The 14,982-nt window shown below is 46.5% G+C and overlaps 1 protein-coding gene across 1 annotated transcript in view; it reads left to right on the top strand.

Moving 5' to 3' along the window:
• The first annotated feature begins 10,889 nt into the window (after positions 1-10,889).
• LOC100427170 (acyl-CoA oxidase like) overlaps positions 10,890-14,982 on the top strand; it is a 265,642-nt gene continuing 261,549 nt past the window's right edge. Inside the window, exon 1 of the mRNA XM_077958995.1 lies at positions 10,890-11,153. The gene's annotated coding sequence lies outside the window, so the exon portion shown is untranslated. The remainder of the gene's footprint in view (positions 11,154-14,982) is intronic.

Raw genomic sequence — 14,982 nt, forward strand, 5'->3', positions numbered from 1 at the left:
GAATCACACAAGTGTTTGTATCCTGGCTCCAGAGCTTGACTGCTTTCTTTCTTTCTTCCAGGCTCCTGCTTCTTGCATCCTAGTTGTTTGACTTCAGGAAATTAATCTCCCTGAGCCTCAACAGACTCTACTGAAATTGGGGATAACAATTGTTCCGCTGTGAGGATTCAACCAGAACATTCATGGAAAGCAGTCATTGCAGAGTCTGGAAACATTGTAAATTTAGCTAAGCAAATGTTGTTATTAACTATTATTGCCTATAATTAATTTCCTTCTTAGACTTTATGTCTGAACCTAAAATGAACTTGGAACAGGTGAAACTCTCCCCAAAAATAAAAGTGCCACTTGTTTCAGAATGCAAAAGAAAAAAAAAGAAAAGTGATGGACTGGGTTTAATAATGCCCTCTCCAATCCATGTCCTTCCCAGAACCTTAGAATGTGAACTGAATTGTAGATATAATTAGTTAAATAAAGATAAAGTCACACTGAAGTAGGATGGGTCCCTAATACATTGTGATGTATGCTCTTTTAAGGGGCTTGCAGTGAGCTGAGATCCGGCCACTGCACTCCAGCCTGGGCAACAGAGCCAGACTCCGTCTCAAAAAAAAAAAAAAAAAAAAAAAAAAGAAGAGAAGAGGAGACACAGAGACAGAGACACACAATGTAGAGGCTGGATTTGTGCTGCAGAAGCCAAGGAATGCCAAGAAGTGCAGCAACCACCAGAGGCTGGGTAGGAAGCGTGGAACAGATTCTCTTTCTGAGCTCCCAGGAGGGAACCGGCAAATACCTTGATTTGGACTTCCGGTATCCAGAACTATGAATTATATTTTACATTTCTGTTGTCTTAAGCTACCTAGTTCAAGGTACTTTGCTATAGCAGGCTGACATGGTTTGGATCTGTGTCCCCACCCAAATCTCATGTAGAATTGTTATCCCCAATGTTGGAGGTGGGGCCTGGTGGGAGGTGATTGGATCATGAGGATGGTCCTTCATGAGTGGTTTTAGCACCATGCCCTTGGAGCTGTTCTCATGATAGTGAGTGAGTTCTTGTAAGATCTTGTTTAAAAGTGTGTAGGACCTTCTGCTTTTCCCTCTTCCCTTTGCTATGGTCATGTGAAGCTCCTCGATCCCCTGTTGCCTTCCACTATGATTGAAAGTTTCCTGAGGCCTCCCCAGAAATGAAGCAGAAGTCAGTATCATGCTTCCTGTACAGCCTGCGGAACCATAAGCCAATTAAGCCCCTTTTCTTTATAAATTACCCAGTCTAGGTATTTCTTTATAGCAATGTGAGGACGGACTAATACATAGCCCTAGGAAACGAATACAAATGATAATCCATGTTTTTTAAAAATAGCATTTCCTCCTCTTTTAAGTCATATGGTATCCTGGAAAAAACATAGGCTGGAGAATCAGAGGACCTAGCTTTTAAAGATTTAAAAGGTAAAGATTTTTGTCTTAACTTCTTTGTTTCTCTTCTACTAAAATCTTGGATTGTAATGCCATTTATTCAATTACTTATTTGCTTTATATTACAACATACATAAAAAGTTTCAGAATAATAACAACATTACCACTAACAACAAGACTGGTGAATACGGTTTAAAATTTCTCTGCAGTTCTTCATTAGGCTGTATTCCTAGTGAGCTATGCAGTGAAAGTAATGTCTTTTAAGTGAACTGAAATAACTCTTCTCTTGTAGTTATGCCAGCAACCTGAAGCAGAGTTGAATAAACTTGTTTCAGTTTGTTTTTCATCTTTAGTGACTGCATTTTTTTCTGTTAGATTTAAAATTTTAAGGTTATGTAAAACATTTACCAAATTCCAAAGTCAAAAATTAAAAAAACAAGGTCAATTCAGGGAGGAGTACCTTCCATCCCTACCCCCTCCTCAGTTCTGTCGGTAACAATTTTAATCAGCTTTTGGTTTATCTGGTCTATTTTTGAAAATATAGGTAAATGTACACACACACAACTACATACTATATAGATTCCTCCTGTCTTTCACATGGAAAGTAGCACATTTTACACACTGTTCTTCACTTGCTTATTAAACAACAGTACCTCCCATAGATGCCTGCATGTCACCATACAGAGAGAAACCTCAGAGTGACGTAGGTGGGTCCACGGACTCACATTGGGCAGTTTTATTTTGGACTAGGAATGTGTGTCTTGGAGGAGGGACATGGGAAACAGAGCTGGCCTCAAAATCTGCTGGTCTTGCTCAGGGAAAGTCACCATCACAGTTCACAGCCTGATTGTTTCCAAGAATGGGGTGCATGGGAGTCAGCGTGGGAGACCCTGATGCCAGCCTGTCTGCATGGGGATTCACGGGGTGTGAGTGTGTGTCCCCAGCATGGGCCACTTGTGCCTGGTGGGGCCAGTGGAGGCTGAAGTGGGCCTGTTGGAGCCTACTTATAGGAAGACTTTACCCTGGGGGAGAAAAGAAGGCAGTTATGTTAGGGGTGATTCTGGAACAAAACCGTGGCTGTGTGGAGGGGAGGGCATTCTTGAGGACCACACGGTGGCTGTTTCAGAATTTGTCCCTTCCCCAGGTATGTGTCTGGCACTTGGGGTCAAAGAAGGCAGTAAGTAAAAGCTGCTAGAATTTTCCCATTGCAACCTCTGCTCTAGGACCCTGTTCCCAAAGTGACAACATAAAGGGAAGTCATATTTCCTGGATCCTGTCCCCACATGCCAGCCTTTCATCCCACACAGGGGGCTCCTTGTCCAGTGGGGAGGTAGTAGAACTGCTCAGGAGCATATGGGAGAAAGCCCTCAGGGTCCCTGGAGGTGTATCAGTGCGACAAGAAGGAGGGACTTCTTAGGCTGTGTGGGAGGTGAAGAAAAACCAAAATGAAAGAAAGAAGAAGGAAGGAAGGAGTGAAGGAAAGAAGGAAGGAGGGAAGGAAGGAAGGAAGGAAGGAAAGAAGGAAGGAGGGAAGGAAGGAAGGGAGGGAGGGAAAGAAGGAAGGAAGGAAGGGAAAAAGGAAAGAGGGAGGGAGGGACAGAGGGAGGGAAGGAAAGAAAGAAGGAAGGAAGGAAGGAAAGAAGGAAGGAGGGAAGGAAGGAAGGGAGGGAGGGAAAGAAGGAAGGAAGGGAAAAAGGAAAGAGGGAGGGAGGGACAGAGGGAGGGAAGGAAAGAAGGAAAGAGGGAAGGAAGGAAGGAATGGAGGGGGGAAGGGAGGAAGGAAGGAAGGAATGAGGGAGGGAAGGAAGGAAGGAAGGAGGGAAGAAAGGAAGTGAGGGAGGGAAGAAAAGGAAGGAGGGAAGGAAGGAAGGAAGGAAGAAAGCAAGGAAGGAAGGAGAGAGGGAGGGACAAACGGAGGGAAGGAAAGAAAGAGGAAGTAAGGAAGGAGGGAAGGAAGGAGAAAGGGAGGAACAGAGGGAGGGAAGGAAGAGGGAAGTAAGGAAGGAGGCTTATCAGGGGCCTAAGTCTTTGGCATAGACAGGTGAGGCCCAGGCCACGTAAATATGAGCTATTACCTTTACTGGGACTCCTGAAGTGCTCAGTCTGGGGAGTACTGGGAAGCATGGGGGACACTGTAAATTAGGTTCCCAAATCATCCTGTTTGTCCCTCCTCAAACCCTGCACAGCAGCCATGCCCTGCAGTGTCCTCACCTGAAAATAAGGGACCGACAAGCTCCAGGGTGCCCCCGGCTCTGACATTTTATGGTTCCATGATTTCTACAAAGCACACTGAAGTGCCCCTGAGAACAGACAGTGCCTCTCCACAGAGCCCCGAGCCGTGGATTGTAACGTTCATGCCCCAGGCCTCCATAAAAACAGCATGCATAATGTTTGCCAAGGCCCCCAGGTTAGTCCTGTCTCTGTAGCATGATGTGCGTGTGACTGAAGAGTGTGTGAGCCTGGATAGGCCATTTGGAGGCCTGGGTCCTCTGACACTGAGAGCCATGTGCCCTTGGGCAAGTCAGTTAACAAAAGGAAAGCTGCCAGCAAGATGCACACGGCCACGTTAAGATCCACAGAGCCACCGTATGTGGGAATGCCCTCTCTTACTGAGGGGTCAGGCTCTTACACCAGGGCCAATGGTCCAGAAGCAGCAGAGTGAAGCTCGCAGCAGCTTATGGCCCCACTATTGTACCGAGGGCCTAGGAGTACAGAGAGCCCCTGGGCGAACCCAGATGCCACCGCCAGGCCACTGTGGATCTGTGCATACTTCTCAGAGACCCGTGACTGCTGTGGCTTCCTCATGCTCCTTCTGCGGCCCCAGCTGCAGGGATTCCAGTTGTCAGCGCAGCCCACCTCTGCAGGCCTTCCTTCCGGCAGCTCCTCAGGGAGGGTTTTCTTAGCCTGGCCCCAGGGAAGCTGGTACATCTACCTTGTGTCCTTCAACCTCTCATATCCTATTGATGGCCTTGAAGGAGGACCTCCATAGAATGTTATTTGGGGCTCCTTGTCCAGTGGGGAGGTAGTAGAACTGCTCATGAGCATATGGGAGAAAGCCGTCAGGGTCCCTGGAGGTGTGTCAGTGTGACAAGAAGGAGGGCCTTCTTAGGCTGTGTGGGAGGTGAAGAAAAACCAAAATGAAAGAAAGAAGAAGGAAGGAAGGAAGGAGGGAAGGAAGGAAGGAGGGAGGGAGGGAAGGAAGGAAGGAAGGAAGGAAGGAAGGAAGGAAGGAAGGAAGGAAGGAAGGAAGGAAGGAAGGAAGGAAGGAAAGGGAGCCTAGAGGTCCCTCCGATTCTGAAGAGGATGGCAGTCCTGTCCTGTTATGCTGCCTGCAAGGGTGAAGTCATTAGGGGAAAGGGCTGGGAAAGGATTCAGGGGGTGGGAGATGTGGCTGCGAAAAGCAGCTTGCAGAGGGCAGCTGGATGGGGCGGCGGAGAGAGCACCACCTCCCTACCAGACCCTGTGGCTGCTTTGCCACATCCTTACATAGCTCCCGTGGTGCCTCTCCCTACCCCAACTCGTGGTTCAGATATATGGGCACCTGACCCCGCTCTAAGCTGATCCCAGTCCTTTCCGAGAGTTAGTGCCCATTGGAAATGAGGAACCAGCAAGGCCCTTTCTGATGGCAGAGGCTGAGGAATGTGAAGCTTGGGAACTGTTGGCCTCTGTGCTTTCTGGCTGGTGGAGGAGTTAGAGCCCCGAGACCTGGGTTTGTGGAGATGGGGGGTGAGACAGAGAGAGTGAGACAGACAGACAGAGAGAGACAGAGACAGACAGAGTGAAGGCTGGTGGATTTTGGAGTTGGAGCAGCTGGCCCCAGTTGTCTGACATCAGCCACACTCCTGACCTTCTGTAGTTAGGATACGCACGTCTTCCCTGAGTTTCATGAGCCAATACATTTCCATTTTGTTACAGAGAATTCAGATCGGTTTTTACTACATTCTTGCATCGCTTAACTATGGAGATATGTTTTGAGAAATGTGTTGTTAGGTGATTTCGTCATTGTGCGAACATCACAGAGTGAACTTACACAGACCTAGATGGTACAGCCTACTACACACCTAGGCTACAAACCTGCACAGCATGTTACTGTATTCAATACTGTAGGCAATTGTAACATAAGAATAAGTATTTGTGTATGTAAACATAGAGAAGATATAGTAAAAATACAGTGTAAAAGACAAAAAAATGGTATACCTGTACAGGACACTTCCCATGAATGGAGCTTATTAGGGCTGGAAGTTACTCTGGGTGAGTCAGTGGGTGAGTGGTGAGAGAATGTGAGGGCCTAGGACGTTACTGTACACTGCTGTAGATCTTGGAAACACTATAGTTAGGCTACAGTAAATTTATAAAAAAAGAAACCTTTTTCTTTCTTCAATAATAAATTAATCTTAGGTTACTGTAACTTTTTTACTTTACGGTAAGATTACTGTAACTTCCTTACTTTATAAACTTTTTTTTTTAACATTTGGACCATTTCATAGAAATATTTTAAAACACAAACACATCAGCTATGTAAAAATATTTTCTTTATATCCTTATCCTGTATTTTTCTAGTTTTATAATATTTATTTTTCAATTTTTAAGCTTTTTTGTTAAAAATGAAGATACAAAGGCACATTAGCCTAGGTCTATACAAGGTCAGGATCATCAATATCACTGTCTTCCACCTCCACATCCTGTCCCACTAGAGGGTCTTTGGGGCCATAACACTCATGGAGCTGTCATCTCCTAGTATAACACTGTCTTCTTCTGGAATCTTCCTGAAGGACCTGCCTGAGGCTGTTTTACAGTTAACTTTTTAAAAAATAAGTAGGAGTACACTCTAAAATAATGATTAAAAGTATAGTACAGTAAATACATAAACCAATAACATAATCGTTCACTATTACCATCAAGTATTATGTACTACTGTATATAATTGTATATGTTACACTTTTATACAACTCGTAGTGCAGTAGCTTTGTGTTTTTATTAACCTGGCCTCTATGGATCTGATCATAGTAGTTTGTTGACCAGATCGCCAGAAACAAGTACTATGTTGGGCTAGGACTTAACGACACCAATGATGTCATGCGGTGATAGGAATTTTTCAGCTCCATTGTAATCTTACAGGACCAATGTCATATATGCAGTCTGTTGTTGACCAAAACGTTGTTATGTGGTGCGTGACTGTACTCATAACTGAGAAAGTCCTGCCTAACATAGATAGTCCAGGGAGCCACATTTTATTCTCTCTCTCTGTGTGTGTATATTTTTCAGACTCATTTGGAGTAAGTTGCCCCTTTACCCCTAACTACTTGAATTTGCTCCTAATGACAAGAACATTCATTTAAATACCCACAGTACAACAATCAAAACCATAAAGTCAACATTGATACAGTATTGTATTATCCATGTTGTTTAAATTTCACCAATTTTCCCAATAATGTAGTAATCCCATGTAGCAACATTGAGAACCACTGGACCTACGCCCATGGGCTGAGTCCGGCTGTACAATAGTAGAATCACCTGGGGTGGAGAGGAACTTTTAAAAACTACAGATGCCTACCTCTAGAAATTGGACTGATTGGCCAAGTCGTGTGTATTTGTGCGTCTGTGTGCATGGTTACTCTGATACACAGTTAGTGCGGAAACCATTGATCTAAGCCAGTGTATGGTCACTTCCTTTCATTTCTTCCTCGTTTGTCAGTTCCATTAGCTCTGGGTGGGTATACTGGTTTGAATAGTGTTCCCTAAAAGTTCATATCAGGAAGTGACCTTATTTGAAAATAGGGGTTTTGCAGATGTAATCAAGTTGAGATGAGTCATGTTGGGTTAGGGAGGGCACTAAATCCTATGACCAATGTCCTTCAAGAGGAGAGAGATTTGAAGACATAGAGACCCACAGAAAGGAAGGCCAGGTGATGGGGCGGAGTGTGAAATGATGATGCTATAAGCCAAGTAATACCAAGGATTGCTGGGAGCCAGCAGAATCTAGAAAAAGGCAAGGAAGGATTCTCCCCTAGAGCCTTCAAAAGTAACAAGGTGCTGCTGAACATTTCAGATTTCTAGTCTCCAAATCTGTGAGAGAATTACATTTCTGCTGTTTACCTAACCAAGTTTGTGGTAATTTGTTACTGTAGGAAAATAATGTAGTGGTCAAGGGACCTAGTTAAGAAAAGATGGCCCAAGGGCAATTTTATTGGGTCATTTGACAGCTTTTCCTTCCTAATAATCAAAGACTCACAGGAGTGTGGTAGTCTTTAGGGTTGGCTGGTGGGGGCGCCTGGGAGGATCACACTTCTCTGGCTCTTAGAGAGAAGTGTGGCTTGTAAACAGATTCTTGAGGTATCTTCCAGGATAGGCTAGATTATGCTTGACACTTCTGGGTGTACCTTTACAAGACTGTGGGTGATTCAAACCGTACTCTCATTCTCTGATGCAGAGATCAGTGATGCTTTAGATGGCGGTTGTTTGGATGGACAGGGCCTGGGAGTAAGATGGTTTGCTGGGAATCCCCCCAACCTATTTGCTACAGGTTTCAGGTGAGACTCTTGATTCTGTTCTTGCCACAAGGGGCAAGGGAGTAGAGGCTGAGGTTCCTGGATTTTAATGGGCTTTTGTTGCTAAATATTTCTCAGTTTTATCTTTTACCAATAGAACTTGTGAAGCAGTTGCCTCTTCCAACCCTAAAAGTCCCTGAACTTGTGGACTCTATTCCCTTCCATCTCTGCTTGCAAACTGGTCAATTCTTTTGTAAGCCCATCTCTTTCTTATAATGTCTTGTCAAACACAAGCGAAAGCAGCCAACATGTAATGCTAATCTTGTGTTTTCAGCATCTTCTCTTGGAGTGATAAGTTCCAAGTTAGGTATGTCTTCTCTCAGTGGCAGCCTTGTCAAATATTTGCTCTCATAAAAGGGATCATCTTCAATTTTGGTCAATACCAGTGCTTTGGTCAATAGCATCCACCTTGCCCCTCCCAGCCTCTAAGCCAGTGTACCTATTTTAGTTTTTTATTTCATCAGCAACATTCTTCTAGTATCTTCTATGATTGTCTAGGTAACAAATAACCCTCAAAAAAATCTTAGTGGTTGGCCGGGCGCGGTGGCTCATGCCTGTAATCCCAGCGCTTTGGGAGGTTGAGGTGGGTGGATCACGATCACCTGAGGTCAGGAGTTTGAGACAAGCCTGGCCAACATGGTGAAGCCATGTCTCCACTAAAAATACAAAAAATTAGCTAGGCTTGGTGGCGGGCACCTGTAATCCCAGCTACGCAGGAGGCTGAGACAGGAGAATCACTTGAACCCAGGAGGCAGAGGTTGCAGTGGGCCAAGATCATGCCACTGCACTCCAGCCTGGGCAACAAGAGTGAAACTCCATCCTCAAGAAAATAACAACAACAACAACAACAATCTTAGTGGCTTCTAAGAACAGAGGTCTTTTTTTTTTTTCTCACTCAAGCAAACATTCCCTTGGAAGTTAACTTAGTAACCTATGTTTTCAGTTTATAGGTCTCTGGATCAAGAGGACCCACATCCTTACTTGATGCAAGGACTACTCTGTGCCCCCAGGGGCCTCAGACTTGATGTTGTGGAGGTGTGGGGCTTTGGCTGCTTCCCTGGAAGGGTGGAGAGTGTATTTTGCCTGTGGAAGGGAGAGCGTGACCAGAGGGGCAGATTGAGTAGTCACTAGCTCAGCTTACAGATGATTTTGAGTGTTGGCCTCCCGCACATGTCCAGGGTGGTACTTCCCTTCCCCCATAGAGTCAGGAGTGAGCTGCTTTGTCCAGGGGATAAAGCAGAAGTTACGTGTGTCTCTTCCAGCTGAAGTTACGTGTGTCTCTTCCAGCTGGAAGCTTCAAAAGCCAGTGTGGCCACACAATCGTGGCTGTTCTGTCAGCCGGGACCTGGAGTGAGGGGATGTGGAACAGAATCCCCAGGTAGCATGAGTGAGAAACAAACTCTTGTCTTTTTAGGCCCTAAGATTTGAGGGTTGTTGGTGACCGAGGTGTATGTGAAGTCATTTTGGGGTTGTTACCACTACAGTATTTTGGCCGATATAGAAAGAAATACTCCTCTTTTGCTTTGCACAGGGTGGTGCTTGGAGCTGCAGCATCCATCTTACAACTCAGAGAAGATAAGCTAAAAAAAAAAAAAAAAAAAAAAGTAAAGATTACATACAGAGAAAGGATGGTGGATGGTGGAGCAGAAAGACGCAAAGGACCTGGGTCCCCGGGGTAGAGCCATCAAATTTGCCCCTGGGGCTTTCCTACCACCAGGCTTCCTGTGATGTGAGAAAACAAAGCCCCTTTTTTATCATGGACGATTGGGTATTATTACTTGCAGCTGCACAGGTGTAGCAGACCGAGGAATGGCTCAACAAAGGTACTCATGTTTTAATCCCTAGTACCTGAGAATGTGTTTCTTATACGGCAAAAGGGACACTGCTGGTGTGATTAAAGTGTGGATCTTACGATAGGAAGATTATCCTGGATTATTCCCATGGGTCCATGTAAACAAGTCCTTTTAAAGGGAGGCAAGACAGTCAAACTCAATAGAAGATGGAACCATGAAAGCAGAGCTTGAAGTGATGCATTTTGAAGACAGGAGAAGGGATCAGGAGCCAAGAAATTCAGGCAGCCTCTAGGAGCTAGAAAAGACAAGGAAATACATTTTTCCTTGGAGCTGTGAGAAGGAACCGCTCTGCTAACACCTTGATTTTGACCCTGTAAGTCCTCTTTTGGATTTCTGACTTCCAGAAATGTAAGAGAATAAATTGGTGCCATCTTAAGCCACTCATTTTGTGGGAATTTGTTACTGGAAACGAATACACATGGCATCCACTAACCTCATAACAGCAGACCACACCGTCATCTCCCCAGCAAAGTAGCCTCTGGAAGGGAACAGCTAACATTTCCTTGAATATTTAAAAGGAGACTCAACAAGGTATATGAGAATTAGGGAGCAGAAAGGAAGGAACATTTTCCACTTAGGTTATAACTCATTTCCCTCCAGCCACAACAATAAAAAAAGGAGGGCCCTGGGAAATGAGTATCGTGTTCGGGTTGATCGCCTGGTCATGAAAGGAGCTCCCAGCTACCCTGGACTGCAGTGCTGTAGACCTGAGCCCCCTTTAGATTACAGTGATGTTAGAGTTCACAGTAATGCCCAGTTCAGGGAAGAGGTGAGATACAGCTGAGGAGGGGCCAGAGCTGGAGCCAGGCTATCTTGGGTCATGGGGGTCAGGCAAAGTGGCTGGTCCGGGGATTTGCTGAGAGGGGCAACCGGCTCAGTCCTGAGCAGCCGGGCCTCTTTCTAGGGATCTAATACTTGTTTCTTATGGCCCACAAATCTGGAGGGACAATTGATAACTGGAGGATAGAGCTTCCGGTTCCTCGGAAGGGCAAGGAGAGGCCACCGTAGGAGCGCCCACTTGCGCTGTACCGCGCGCCCAGGAAGCCAGGGAAGGGCGGGGCCAGGGAGGGAGGGGCCAGGAAGGTGAGGAGGGAGGAGACGGGCCCGGTGGGGTGGAGAGAAAGAGGGCGTGCGCCGCGGGCCCCACCTGCAGGGAGCTGGAGGAGGCGCGGAGCAAAGCCGGCCCTGCAGCCACGCGGAAAAGCAGTGAGGTGAGCACGATGGAGCCGGCGCCAGATCTGGGGCTCGGGGACTCCTCCCTGCACCGCTACCTAGACGGCAACTTCTGGAGCCTCAAGAACGAGCTGCGCAGGCTCCTCGGCTGCTGCCCGCTCTTCCGGCAAAGGTACCGCGCTGCGGCCGTCCACCCTGCCCGCGCCCACGAACCCGCCGAGCTTGTCTCGTCGGTCCCCGGCGCGTCGTTGCGGACACCGCCCCGGCGAGGGCGAGGTGGGGTGTGCGCTGCGCCTGAGAGGCAGGCCCCTTCCTCACCTGCAGATGGTGGGCTCTCCCCCGCCAGGTGTGTGGGCGCAGCCGGCCGGCCGCCGCCGACTTCCTTGGCCCCCTGAGAGGCGTCCCTCGCCTCCTGAGCTCCCTCCTCCACGAAGAGTCGGGTGCGGGGCTGGACCCCGCGGTGGCGGGCGCGGTGTCTGCTGAGACAGTGTGGCTGGAAGATCGGCCTCGCTTGTTTGCTAAATCTGTTTCTTGAGTCCCCACCCCGCGATGTCCCACCCTTGGTGGGGAGAAGGGGACAGAAAAACCGGGCTGGGATGGGATGGGCGCACAGGGATGGAGTGGCCCGGTCCAGGGCGTGTCTGGGCATCGGGGTGGGACAGACTTACAGGGCCGCCTCTGAGTGCAGAGTGGGCAGCTTCAGCGGGGCAGTTTGGTTATAAGAAGAACTCAGGTCCTGGATGTCATCCGATGCCAGGACAGCCCTGAGAAACAGGCAGAGGGGTGAGTGCAGCTCAAGTCTGGAGAAGGAGAAATGGCTCAGTCACCGGACAGAACTCGGCATTCGTGTCTCCTGTGGACTCTCTTTCTCATACCCATTTCAAGCAGTCTGAAAAGCCCAGTTAGAGCCATGCTTTGGAGTTCTAGCTTAAGAAAGCCCTATTAAAAATGTCAGTATGTGCCCGTAGAGGATTGATTGGTTAGCCATGCCCACTTAGCCCTCGTTTAATTTATTTTGCGGAAACGAGAGGGAAGGAGATGGCTGGAGTGAACGTCACGCTGTCCTTGGAAAATCTGGGGTTCCTGCACTGGTGTTACCTAGTGGGAGTTGGGGGCGTTTGAAAGTTGAAAAGTGAGAAGTGTGGGATGGTGAGTGTGTCCATCGGTGTCTCCCCTACTTCTCTTTCGCCCTGTTTCATACATAGTTCTTTAAGTTATGGTTCTCAAAGTGTGGTACAGGGAGCCCTGGGGGTACCCAAGAGCATTTCAGGGGATTCATGAGTCCAAACTGTTTTTATAGTAATACAAAAAAAGTTACTAGCTTTTTCACTCTCATTCTCTCACTGATGTACGGTGGCAGTTTCCAGAGACCACATGATGTGTAGTATTCCAACAGAAAAAATATAGAAGCAGATATGAGGATACAGCTGCTTTCTATTAAGACAGACGGTAAAGGGATTTGTAAAAATGTAGAACAATTCTACTGTTCTTGCTAATTTTTTTTGTTTTTGTTTTGGAAAATAGTTATTTTCATAAAACACACTAATAGATTTATTAGTTATTTTCAAATGAATTAATATTTGAAAACTTTTCTGTTTTAATTTCTAATACAGTAAATATCAGTGGATATAACCCACCCAAATAAAAGCTCTTTAGGGACCTCATAATTTTTTTTTTTTTTTTTGATATGGCGTCTTGCTCTGTTTTCCAGGCTGGAGTGCTGTGGTGTGATCTCGGCTGATTGCAACCTCCACCTCCTGGGTTCAAGCGATTCTCCTGTCTCAGCCACCATGTCTGGCTAATTTTTTGTATTTTTAGTAGAGATGGGTTTCACCATGTTGGCCAGGCTGGTCTTGAACTTCTGACCTCAAGCGATCTGCCCACCTTGGCCTCCCAAAGTACTGCGGACCTCATAATTCTTAAGAGTGCAAAGAGTTCCTAAGATCAGTAAGTTTGTGAATGGCTGCTTTAAGTCATACTGAGTTCAGTTGCATCTGATTAGACACACATCCCTTCCTATATTCCTCAGTCTTTTCAGTTTGTTCCTGGGCTATCACCTCTTTGTCTTTCAGTTTAGATAATTGCAGTTTAAAAGATGGAACAAAATTGTAATAACCAAACTACTGATATGAGGCAAGCAGAAGGGACTTCCTTGTGAATTCCATAGGGACAGAGGAGAGGCATGCCTGGATAGGGGAGCCAGTGCAGTAGTTTGTTTCCTGTGTGACTGCTGTCCTGTGATTTGTTTTTTTTGAGATGGAATCTCGCTCTGTTACCCAGGCTGCAGTGCAGTGGCGCATCTCGGCTCACTGCATGCTCCACCTCCTGGGTTGACGCCATTCTCCTGCCTCAGTCTCCCAAGTAGCTGGGACTACAGGCGTTCGCCACCACGCCCGGCTAATTTTTTTGTATTTTTGGTAGAGATGGGGTTTCACTGTGTTAGCCAGGATGGTCTTGATCTCCTGACCTCATGATCCGCCCACCTCGGCCTCCCAAAGTGCTGGGATTACAAGTGTGAGCCACCGCGCCCGGCTGATTTTTTTTCCCCCTTATTGACTTTACATTTGCTCATCCACAGAATGCAGATAGTATCAATGTTGATGTATTATGAAGCTTCAATGAAAAACTGTTGCGTGGGCATGGAGTAAACACTGGTTGTGGTGGGCTACCAAAACACACATGCACACAAAGGGCAAAGCAAAAATCCCATTGCCCTGACAAACACTTTTCCATTCTTTCCAGTTCTTGTTTATTTACTTTAAAGTTAGAGTTGTAGCAATGGCATGAACAACATTTCATATTTTTTCCCAGAATGGTTAAAGATTCTGATATCTGTCTATTTGAAAGTTCATATTGTACTATCAGATTTTACCTTAGCCCGTGTTAGAAGACGGTGATCTTGATTTCTGGATGTTTTGACATTCTGCTAATGTAAAATGTTCTATAGGAGATGAGAAATAAAACTTTCTTTTCTCTGAGGCAATGCCAGATCTCCTGTGGCTTGTCCTCACCTTACCCCAAACAGGTCTTTGCAGTTAAAGTAGGTGTAGGGGAGAGGGTTGTGGCAGCATAGTGGCGAGTGCTGTGTGTACATAGTGAGAAGTTTGTACAGGGCCCGGCAATCCCAGGGCATAAGAGCTCAGGAAACAGTTTTCCTCCAAAAGAGGTTGTGCAACTTCCTACACACACAGTGGGTGGCCACTCTCCTCAGAGGAGGAGTTCATTTCCAGAGTGCTGGCCATTGGCTCCCAGGGGCAATGTGTGCACAGCCCAGGTTCCTCTTCTAAGGAGCGGCTTTTTCTTTCCCAAGGATGAGCCTGCTGGACTGAGTCCTCAGACTCCGGGAGCGCCCTGGCTGCGTGGCTGCCCCGTCCTATTGTGCATCTGACCAGGTGTACTGCTTGTTGTGACAGCGGGAACATTCTGGATGACTGGCGACTCCTCATTGGGGTTTGCAGGGAAGGTTAAAAAGCAACATCTGAAATGAGATAAGCTTTTGAGATTGTTCTGAGTTTGTTTATTGGCGAAGGGAAGCTGTCTCAGGAGAGGCTGGCTGGCAGAGGCAGGTACAGCACACACCCCTCACCCAGAGAACTGAGAAAGCCCCTCCACAGGATTCTGTTCTCCCAGGGCCTTCTTACACCCTTCTTCTCCCACTTGTAGCAGCTCCTGGCTGCTTCCTTCTCCCTTTCTTTCTCTTTATCCCCTTCTCTTTCCTTCCCTAGAGCAAGGCACATTTCTCTTCCTAACTTTTTCATACGTTTAGTTTTTCCCCTGAGTATTTCACAAACACGTTCTCACTAGGAAGAGTCAAATAATTCGGAAAACTTGAAAGTTTCCCAAAATGTTTCCTCCTGCAGCCATTTTTTTTTAAAATTGTGGCAAAATATACACTATATAAAACTGACCATTTAACCGCTTCTGAATGTACAGCCCAGTGGCATTAAGTGCATTCACATTGTTGTGCAACCATCACCACTGTCCAGCTCCAACACATTTCA

The sequence above is a fragment of the Macaca mulatta genome, chromosome 13, assembly GCF_049350105.2.
Source record: "Macaca mulatta isolate MMU2019108-1 chromosome 13, T2T-MMU8v2.0, whole genome shotgun sequence".
Taxonomy (NCBI): Eukaryota; Metazoa; Chordata; class Mammalia; order Primates; family Cercopithecidae; genus Macaca; species Macaca mulatta.